We start from the raw sequence: 10,747 nt of genomic DNA on the forward strand, positions 1-10,747 counted from the left end.
AAGCCTGAATCGAGCAAGTCGGTGTCACAAGCGACTGCTTGGTGGACGTTGAGCCACTGAGCTGGTCGATAAAAGTGACAAGAAGGGGGATTAACCGAGGGGCCCGATTTTTATTAATGGTATCATGAGGAGCCAAAAAAGAAAGACACCAAGGACAACATAGGGGGAAATACTTGTACTTAATCATTGAATTTAAATAAATGATAAATGAATGGCAGTGAAAGTAGATGAAAAAAAACTTGCCGCAGGTGGAGAACGATCACACGTCTTCGCATTACGCGTGCGGTAGAAGTGAGTCACTTCAGCATATGCTAAATAGGATCACGGCGAAAGCCTGCGCGCTCACAAGACATTCATTACATTACTTGACATTTTCCTTCTAATGTGTTGCTGCTTCCTATTGTTTTTTTCGCACGAAAGGTTATGGGTTCAACTCCTGACCTTCAGGACGTCACTAGGAATCCAACTTGCAAATACGGACGGTTCGCCCATATCTCCATGTGGGTTCGTGTGCCTTAATCAACTTCCCCCTTATTAACTCCGAAGTTCCTGGGTTAGACTGTCGACCTTCAAAAAGTCAATTGGAATCGAACTTGGAGATATCACCGGTTCACCCGTATCTCCAAGTGGGTTCGACTCCCACCAAAGGTCGAGCGTTTGACTCCCTCCAAAGGTCGTGGGCGCGAGTGCTTTATTTACTATACCTTAATTAATTGTGCTTTAGTTACCTTAGCCTGTATTAACACCAAAAGTAGTGGGTTCGACTCTCGACCGGAACGATGTCACTTCAAATCCAACTTCGAGAAATAGCCAGTTCGCCCATATGTCAGAGTGGGTTCGACTCCCACCAAACGTCGGGAGTTCGAGTGGCCTTAATTAACTCTACTTTGATAATGTTGGCCTTTGTTAACACTAAAGTCCGAGGGTCCGACCAGCAATGCTGGCACCACCAATTTTGATGGTATTGAACTTTTGTCCCACCACAGGTCGAGTGTTCGACTCCCACTAAAAGACGTCCATATCCCCTAGTGTGTTCGACTCGCACCAAACGTCGTCGGTACGAGAGCCTTAATTAACCGTGCTTTAGTTATTTGGCCTCAACTAACACCAAAGGCCGTGAGTTCGACCAGCAATGGTGGCACCATCAATTTTGGTGGCATTGGACTTTGCTCCTGCCAAAGGTCGAGCGATCGACTTCCCCTGAAAGTGGGGAGTTCAAGTGCCTTAATTAAAACTCAGGGTCGTTGTTTCGGCCACCAGTGGTGGCACAATCAATTTTTGTGCCATTTAATTTTGGCCCCACCCAAGGTCGAGGGTTCGACACCAACCAAACGTCGTGGGTAGGAGTGCCTTAATTACATTTTGCCTTAATTAACACCAAGACTCGTGAATATGAGTGCATTAATAAAACCAAAAGGTCGTGGGTTCTACTCCCACCAATGGTCATGGGGTTGGACTATCAATGGAGGCAGCATCAATTTTGGTTCCATGGACACTGCCCCCCCCCCTAAAGGTCGGAGGTTTGACTCTCACTAATGGTCGTGGCTTCGAGTCCATTAATTAACCTTGCCCTAACTAAAACCAAAGTTTGTGGGTTAAACTAACAATGGTGGCACGATCAAGGTTGCTGCCATAGAAGTTTGGTCCTATCAAAAGTTGTGAGTTCGAGTGTCTTAGTGAACTCTATCTTAACTTCATCATAGTTAAAAGGAATAGCGGTGGGTTCGACTCCCATAAACGTTCGTGGGCTCCAGTTATTTTTGTTCTTAAATAACTTCATCCTAATTGACACCAAAGGTCCTCGCTTCGACCACCAATGGTGGCTCCATCAATTTTCGTGCCATTGAATTTTGGTCCCACAACTGATTCAGGGTTCGGCTCCCTATGAATTTTTGGTGCCATAACGCCAGACATCAGGTTTTTCTTCCCATGAGCTTTCACCGGCAATGCAAGTTCTTGCGTTCATGCAATACGAAATCATTTCTGCCTCATTCCAATTAGGACTGCCCTTAGCTCTCCTAATTGTCAGCCAGCAAAGTGCCGTTTTGAGACTGTCATTATTACCAATGCGTTTTGTCAGGGACTACTGTTTAGGCGCTTGAACAAGGGATCTCTAAACACCGCAGAGTTGCACTTGTAGCAGATTGATTTGAACCGATTGAAGCCCAAACCCTTTAGAGCCAGAGAGAAATAAACTTGGCTAATTTATTACGAAATAACATCAATTTCAATGCATTTATCGTTTGGGAATCTCTGCTGTGTGGGTGTGTACTTGAGCGTGCATAAGTTGTTTTATTCTGTAAATTATTTCTATTTCATTCATCGACAAATGAAGTTTTCGTACTTGTTTTGCTGCTTACAGCTTGTTTCTTGCACGAAACCCGCCAATGACAATGCTGAAAGGGAGCTATTCAATATGGCAGAACAGTAGCTGCTCAACTGAAAAACTAGATTTATAATTTGACCTAACTAAGGAAGGCCAGTTTTGACGTGGTTGACACAGAGAGCGCAATAAAGCACACACATTACGAAAGAAAAGGAATGGACTCGGGGCACGCGCATGTCCCCGTTTCCTTCCGTTTCTTTCGTGCTGTGTCTGCTTTCTTGCGGTCACTATGTATGTCAAGTATGCATCACCTAGGCCCTCAGCATATCCTGTCAAATTCTACGGGGGTCTGTTTTCGTGCAGCTATTGCCCAGTCCGTTGCTATAAGTTCCACTTCTAAAATTTTCCGAGCTCCATCACTTGTAAGTTTTGATGCAGCAACGGTTTTGCGAAGCCTTGGGTGACATCCGCATGTCGCGCAATTTGCAATAAAACCGCCTTTTGTTTTTTGCACGGTGTTGCTATCATTTCTATAGTTTTCAGTCTTCTATATTTGGAGCCTGCTCACTTAGCTGACGACATGTGCTTGGCTCGTATGCCCCACGCAGTAAAAATTTTTCGTTTTTTTTTTCCATAGCCACCATTCTTGCATGTTCCTCATATGAAGGGCACTGAGAAATATACGCCATGAGACCTATGAAATAGCTGCGCAGGTGCCCTTCACATATACATATACATCCTTCAAACTAACCACAAGATCTCCGTGCGAAAATTGCCGATCTTTATAATAATATTTCACTTTTGGTGACACTAACAAAAATGCGAGAAGGCGACGTAGCCATCTCATATGTTCCTTCTCGATGTGCTAAGTGACCCACTTTCATTGCTTATAATACTCTTTGCTTGCGTGTGACAATAACATCCCGCTAACTTAGTTCTATCTTCGTGACACAAGGGCAAACAAATGAAAACTTATTCATAACCATCCACTGTTCCTACCTCATTGCTGCTTTGCCCGTACAGTGCTTCATTCACGGCCTCATTCGCTGCACAATTGCTTCTTATTGTTTTTCTACCAAAGGCTTGGCTACAAATGAGAAGCACGCACCGGCTGTTCATAACATGTACGTCATGAATAGACTCACATTATTGTTAAATTGTCGACCTAGCTATTCCCATGCTTTTTAGGCACCTTGTAAGTTATCCAAAACAAATGCACAACGAGGTCAGTGTATACTTTTTCAAGATTTTGCTGCTGCCAAGATACGCCACTCGTGTGACACTCGAACGAGCTTGTGTGAAACAAACGTTGATTTTGTTTTCTTTTTCTTTCTGTCGAAAGTGCCAATAGGATCTGCACACCCGGATCAGAAGAAGCTCCCCGCTGATAAAAAGGCGTTAGCATAAAAAAAATCAAAAAATCAAAATACGAACGTACTTGCTTGTGCGTGTCACAGACGACGCTAAGGCCGCTACCTCGTTCGACCATATGCGACAGTGTTCCGGGACTGTGAAATAGGCGAGCGATAATTTTTCATAGAACGTCGAATACAACGTGAGATGCGCTACACTTATGCTGAAAGGGATATGGGGTGTCTTGTTTTTGGCTTTTCTACCGACCTCATTAGGTTTTAAGACACGTGCAATGCACTTTACCTATATATGCCATCGGACGACACAGGGTAGCCTCACAAGATAACGGTAGCCTCACGCAGCACAGATAAAAAGCCCGACTTGAGCCACCCATACCTGCAGACAAGGCACCTGTCCTTCTTGTCCTGGTACTCCTTGTTCCAGCAGCCTTCGCAACCACTACGACTGGTGAGACTCTTTGCAGTTGTGACGTGTTTCCTTTCGAGTTAATGCTTATCACTTTACACATATGTGGCGCACAGAGCCTTCCTTGAGAGAACACCTAGTCCTTATTCAAGGCCACGTAATGTGAAGGTGTCATCAACTTCTTGGGAAAGAAAAACTTTGAGACGCGGTTTGTATACCTACATTTGCGAAGAATATGTTATGGCGGCCTTCATGTGGAAACCGCGCTTTAAGCCATCCTGAAATATTAATTTGATGTTCCCTTTAGGAATGAACTACATTTTAAAAATCATTTAAATGCTGAAGTTATGCGGGCCAGAACCGCGATCTGATTATCAGCCAATGGCGTAGTGCGGGATGTCGAATCATTTTGACTAACAGGGGTTCTTTACCAACCACATAAATCTAATTACATTGAGCATGTCTGCGTTTCCACCTCATAGAAATGCAGCCGCCGACACCTGGACCCAACCCACCACCTCAAGCACAGCAGCGCAGCCAGATACCGAATGGGATACTGCTGAACGAAACACTGGAGTAATTACTCTAAGAAACAATCCTCGTGTACAGTCACGCTACCATGATACTAAGAGCAAAATTTTCCGAGCAGCTTACCTCCAACCCAAGAACGCTTGAAAATTTGCGCATTCTTTATAGTCTGCTGCCTACTGCCTGAAACATAGTGGTCAGATTTTGAGCTGCCTTTCCTACGGCCCTTTATGCCTCTTCACTTTAAGCATTTTTGTTCAGACTGCAGTGCACATTATCGCAGAATTTTTCGGTAGAGTCACCGCAGCCTGGCACAATTTTAGACTGGAAACAGAGAATGGCGGTGAGGACGGGAAGCAAAGTTGCTCAGGCCCAAATAACTCACCTACAACACGGAAGAACACCGTATACACAAAATTCAGTTGTTGCAATGAAATGTTGTACATTGTATCTACATTTCTTCCGAGTTTCTTGTAATTGGGCGTATCATTTGTTCCCGCTCCTCAGGTTTTTTGGAAAGTACGACAGCGTTAGGCACCTTTTCACATAGCTGACATCCGCTCAGGTGATATAAGGCACTGTCTAAATTGGTATCACCACGACTAAGTGCACGCTCCTGACCCGTAAATGCGTATACTTTTAAACATGCATATTTTTTTTATTTCGAAGAATGTGTCTCTTCTTGTGTACACCCAGTTCTGTGTTCCTTTGTATCGCTCATAATAAAGCGGCAGGTTTCGGGCTCCTTCATGATCTCATGGGCACACGCGACCACCTACAGATGAGGTGATCGGAGCATAGGGAAATAATTTGTCGCAATAATCTTACAGAGGCTTCCATTTGAAACTTTCTTTGCGAACTAGTCAGCCCATAGATGTAGTGTCGTCGTGGCCACCATCAGCGGATGTCTCAGGTAGTAAAAGCTATCGCTACTGGTGGATGCGCAAGTGACGCAAAGCTCGGATGCCTGCTACACCAACAGACAGTGTTGCCCTCCGCTCATCATGGACTTGCGAGAGAGAGAGAGCACGCACAGCGCGAGCGCCACGAGCTACGAAAGAGGATACATCTGCGACGAGAACCGCGACACCACGCGCAGCACTGGGCCCCGATTGCACCTCTCCTCCCACTCCTGACCTAACTCTATCCACCCTTCTTCCTCTCCCCGTTCGTAACGTGGTGAAGCGTGTGCTAGAAAAAAAGGGGGAGCCGGCGGGAGAGGGGGAAGAGCAAGCGCAGGGTAAGGTGAGTAAGCGCACGCTAGGAGGGAGGGGGACGGAATGCAAGTGAGCGCACGTCTACTCTAGCCCAGCCGTGGCTGCTCATAGCGCGGGTGTTTTCTGGTGGCTTCGTGCTCTCTGTAAACGATGGTTCCCACGCTCTCGCATCGGCGGTGGCGCGGGCGTTCTACCACGCGTCGCGTTCTTGCTCGCCACAGACACAGCGTGCATTTCAAGCTTACAGCGTTTCTCTTGGTATGCTGGAAAGGCTTTCGTTCCTTGACTTCGACGCGTTATATGTAGAGAGACACGTGAAGTCTCTCGATGATGATGCCTCCATAGAAGTCGTCGCTCGATGATATTATCCCTAAATATAATTTATCTTGCTATCGTGACTGATAAGTGTCACCGTGCGCTTCGGTTGCCAAAAAACAGAAACGCTGCGCATTCCTTATCGTGGGGCGCCGTTTTGCCCTGCCCTCTCATAAAAGCCTCGATCATCGATTTCTACAGTGCGTGGTATCCGCCAGTTATTTTGCCACTACCATTATATCTCGAAGCAATGTGCGTATTGTGTAGTTCGGGGACTGCTTATAATGTCTCGAGTACACATAATCATTTTGTCAAGCTTCCCAACCGCCTTCTTGCCACTGCAAAAATTGTAAGTGCACTGTCATGGGAGTTTATCTAAGCTTCACTTTGGTGGTTACGATTGACGTTTCCATTTCACAGTTCTTACGGTTTTATTTTGGCGTTTCTAGGTGGATGCGTCATTGTAACTCTACCAGGCGTCCTGAACCTTGGAACGGTATGTTGAGTTAAGCTTTGTATGTACCTAAGCATTGGTTAAAAAGCGCGTGCCAATTCTTGTGCGTGCCTTCCAGTCGCACCTTCCAGTCGCGCATAAACAGATGCGCATCCTCAATTGCTCAACAAAAAATTTGCCAATGATTACGATGCTCCCTAATGCGAAATTTGAGCGCAGCTATATATGTTTTTCCATTTCGCCATATATTGGCTGGTGCGGACAACCTGTCTCGTGCCTGTCTCTTGCAAACGAAGCGAATTGTGGCTTGACTGCCTCGCTAATCTAGAAATCGTGACATATTTATACACTGAATGGTGCGGATAAATCATTTAGAGCAGAAGGTGGAAACTAGTCCACCAATAAATCCATGTCTGCTGACACTTTATCACCGACTGCTAGAGAAACCAGGGACAAGTCCGAAGTGGCAGCGACAACCAGATAGACAAGGTCAGGTTTGCATTGGTTAGCAGTACCAGCTATAAACCCAATAGACATCAACCCAATCCACTTGAGAACCAGGCAAAGGGAGGAGAGCAGTGTACATAAATGCTTTGAAGCAGTGGACAAAGAGATGAAGACTAGGTCCGCCGACGTCGAATTCTTTGTAAAGGAGGGAATTCTTTACCGAAACCACACACTGCGGTCAAAGAAACAAATGGAACAGCTTGTCATGCCCTGAAGCTTTCGTCATTTTGGGATGAAAATGGCTCACGAAGGGATCCTTGCAGGACATCAAGGAATATAGCGAACCACAGACTGTGTACGAAGAGTTCTACTGGCCTGGATTCCAGTCAGACATCACGCGGTTTGTTAAATCGTGCCTTACGTGCCGGAGTACTTTTGTCAAACACTTAACAGGTCGAGTACCATTGGGAAACACTCCCGTCATTGACACTCCGTTTAAGAGAGTTGCCAGTGACATCGTGGGACCATTATCTCCCATGTCAGAGAAAGGGAATAAGTATGTTCTGACAATGGTCGATATGGCAACGCGGTATCCTGATGCTGTGGCACTGCCTAGCATTGAAACGGAAAAAATCGCTGAGGCACTCCTGGAGGTGTTCTCTCGTATAGGAGTCCCACAGGAGATAATCAGTGACAGAGGCACATCATTCTCGTCAAGCCTGATGGAGGTGCTAAGCTGGCTTCTCTCTTTTAAGCAGTTGCGAACAGCTCCATATCATCCGATGGCAAATGGCCTTGTGGAGACCTTCAATGGCACCCTTAAACAAATGATAAGAGGAATGTGTCAAGAGAGCCCCAAAAAATGAGACCGGTACTAGGCACCGTTGCTTTTTGCTTATCACGAAGTTCCTCAGTGAAGCCTGGGTTGTGCACCCGTTTTTGCATGGCCGTTATGTCAGAAGGCCCATGGCGATATTGAAAGAATTATGGGCGGGTGAACATCTTGATGATGACACAAAAACCTCATACGGATATGTAGTTGAGCTGCTGAAGCGTCTTGACACTTGTCGATTAGCCAAGGAGGAGCTTCAGAAAGCAAAACTTGTACAGAAGAAGCACTACGACCGGAAGGGCAGACCACGTCATTTAGCTGTTGGAGAGAAGGTTCTGCTACTGCTCCCTTGGACAGCAACAAATCGTTGGCGCCCCTTAGCGGGTCTTAAGCGTCCTCCAATTTTTTCCCTGTTTATGAACAGCCTTTCATGCGTGGTTCTAGTTGAAGATATTCTTCGTGTTTACGTGCCGTCTAATACAATTGTGTGTTTGCTAATCATGCACCGTCTCCTGCATCTTCCTCGCGTCGCACGCCTTGCAGCGTGACGATCCTAACAATCACACATATATAAAATGAATAGAGGTGGAAGTAATGGAGGAAGCCAGGCTGCTACTTTCTATCTAATGTGGTGCGAAATATTGCGAATGCTTTAAGAAGGATGGAATGAAAATAAAAATTTAAGATACGAAGAAGAGAAGTAAGAGAAAAGAAATAACAAATTGACAAATGAAAAAGAATGTAGTAAACGACAAAGAATAAAGTCATCCGGAAGAAACAAACAAAAATCTTCGCAGTGATTACAAAAAAAAAAAACAAAGGGTCTCGCACTCCTAGAGAAAATAAGAACCAGCTACAAACGGGAAGCCAAGCCAGTTTCTTGTTGGTTTTGACCCCCGAACACAACACACGAGAACCCATTGTTCAATATGTAAACATTGAAACACTGTGGTGAAATAAACTCCAAACTCCGGCATTGCGTCGAAGGAACGCGAAGGAAAGGTATCATGGTAACCTGCAGCTCTTTACCGGGGGCCTCCATCTAGGCACCAAAGTACACAAGTATACACAATGCGTAATTTCATACCCCCACCGATGCAATTTGCCTCCATGTCGGGAATGAAGGCCGCGGCCTCTTGTTGGGCAGGAATACGTCATAGCCTTCGAGCTACCGTGGCAAGCATTTGATCTCCAGTGCGTAAACACTCTGAAAAAAAATTAGCTCGAAGGCTGTTCGATCAACTTAGAAGGCACCAGTGGTAAATATGAAGATGATTCACTCCGAACGATTGAAAACAATGCGACCAAAACTTCGTGCCTGTCAAATGTTATTTCGTTAGAATGCTAATAAACAATATGCATATCTGTATGCAAGATCCGCTTTCAGACATCGTTGTGCACATCTTGCAGGTGATGTCTCTGGTAAGGCAAACTTACATTGAAACCAGTTATGTGCCTGCAGTCTGCTTCAAGGGGAGAACTTTCATGAATAACGTTTCATTTTGCTTTTTGTATTATGTCCTTAACCTGGGTTCTGTACCAGTCTGAACATTACTCACTTATAGAACTTGTGTTTAAAGAGAAGCGCTGTAACTTTCAACCACAGAGACGAGAGCATCACATACGAAGCGCATCTATGAAATGTTTATTAAAACGAATAATGGGTGCACATTGTGCGCAACAACGCCATGCGCAAGGTCTAATGCGCAAGCTGAGCTCGACAAGTGCGGCCCATCTGTTAGTGCCTTTCCTAATGAACTGATTAAGCCAAATTCTAAGTTGTGCGCATGCTGCGGATTTCATCTTGGTTGCCAGGGACAGGCAACAAAAAGGTATTGAGAGATGGGCAGCACGAGTGAAGCTCAACTTGCGCATTAGTCTTTGCGCATGGCGTTGTCACCTGCAGTGTACACTCCCTATTCGTTTTAATGAACAATTAATGGACGTGCTTTGTATTTGATGTTCTCGTCTGTGTGGTTATGCTTGCTTCCCTGCTTTTTAAACACGAGTTAACGCTTTTTAAACACGAGTTTAAACACTTTTTAAACACCAACTAGCCCAAACTCAAGCCTCAATTATTTATAGAGTTGTCCACACTGAATGATTCGGTGTAGTAAAGCTATACTTACCCTATGCTGGTCTTACCATACCAAGTTCACCTATCACATCGACATCATTTCGTGTTGAGATATAAACGACGATTACGAGGCGGTCGTGCTAAGAGACAGAGAGCTGGAAACGTTTAGTGATATGAAAGGTAGAGAGTTCGGGCTAAGGTACATTTCTCAAGCCTATTACCCTTCGCTACGGGAGAAAAGAATGAACTATGAGCCTGATTGATGACGAGAACGACAGAAGAAAAATGAAATTTGGTAGGTTCTCGCAATAGGAAAAACTTGCTCCCGGATTGATCCATCTATCAGTAATCTACTGACTTTGGGAGAAGCTGAATTTCCGAATGAATGAGAAGGTCCTTTGTAATCCCAAAACATACATCCAGAACCTAACGTACCCAAATACCTTCTGAAACATTAGAAAATGGACTATGCGCATTAACAATGGCATAAACTATAACTAAGCTTGGTATTTAGGCACTGACAAGGGCTGCATATCGTCGGTCCAGTATTGCACTGACTGCACTTGGTCCACGCACTTTGGAGCCATACCCACGTGAGCCGCACCTGCGGCGAGTATTGGTTCATCGTTTGCGTATTCCTGGAGTGCTAGGCGTTTGCATTACGCTATCATTTCGCGCTTGTAAAACGCATGCGAGAGCAAGCAGAATATAAATAGACGCAAGGTTCTTGTTGGGCTTGCTTTCCCTAATAACAGATCGCATCATGCACTGT

Source organism: Dermacentor andersoni, chromosome 8 (assembly GCF_023375885.2).
Source record: "Dermacentor andersoni chromosome 8, qqDerAnde1_hic_scaffold, whole genome shotgun sequence".
NCBI lineage: Eukaryota > Metazoa > Arthropoda > Arachnida > Ixodida > Ixodidae > Dermacentor > Dermacentor andersoni.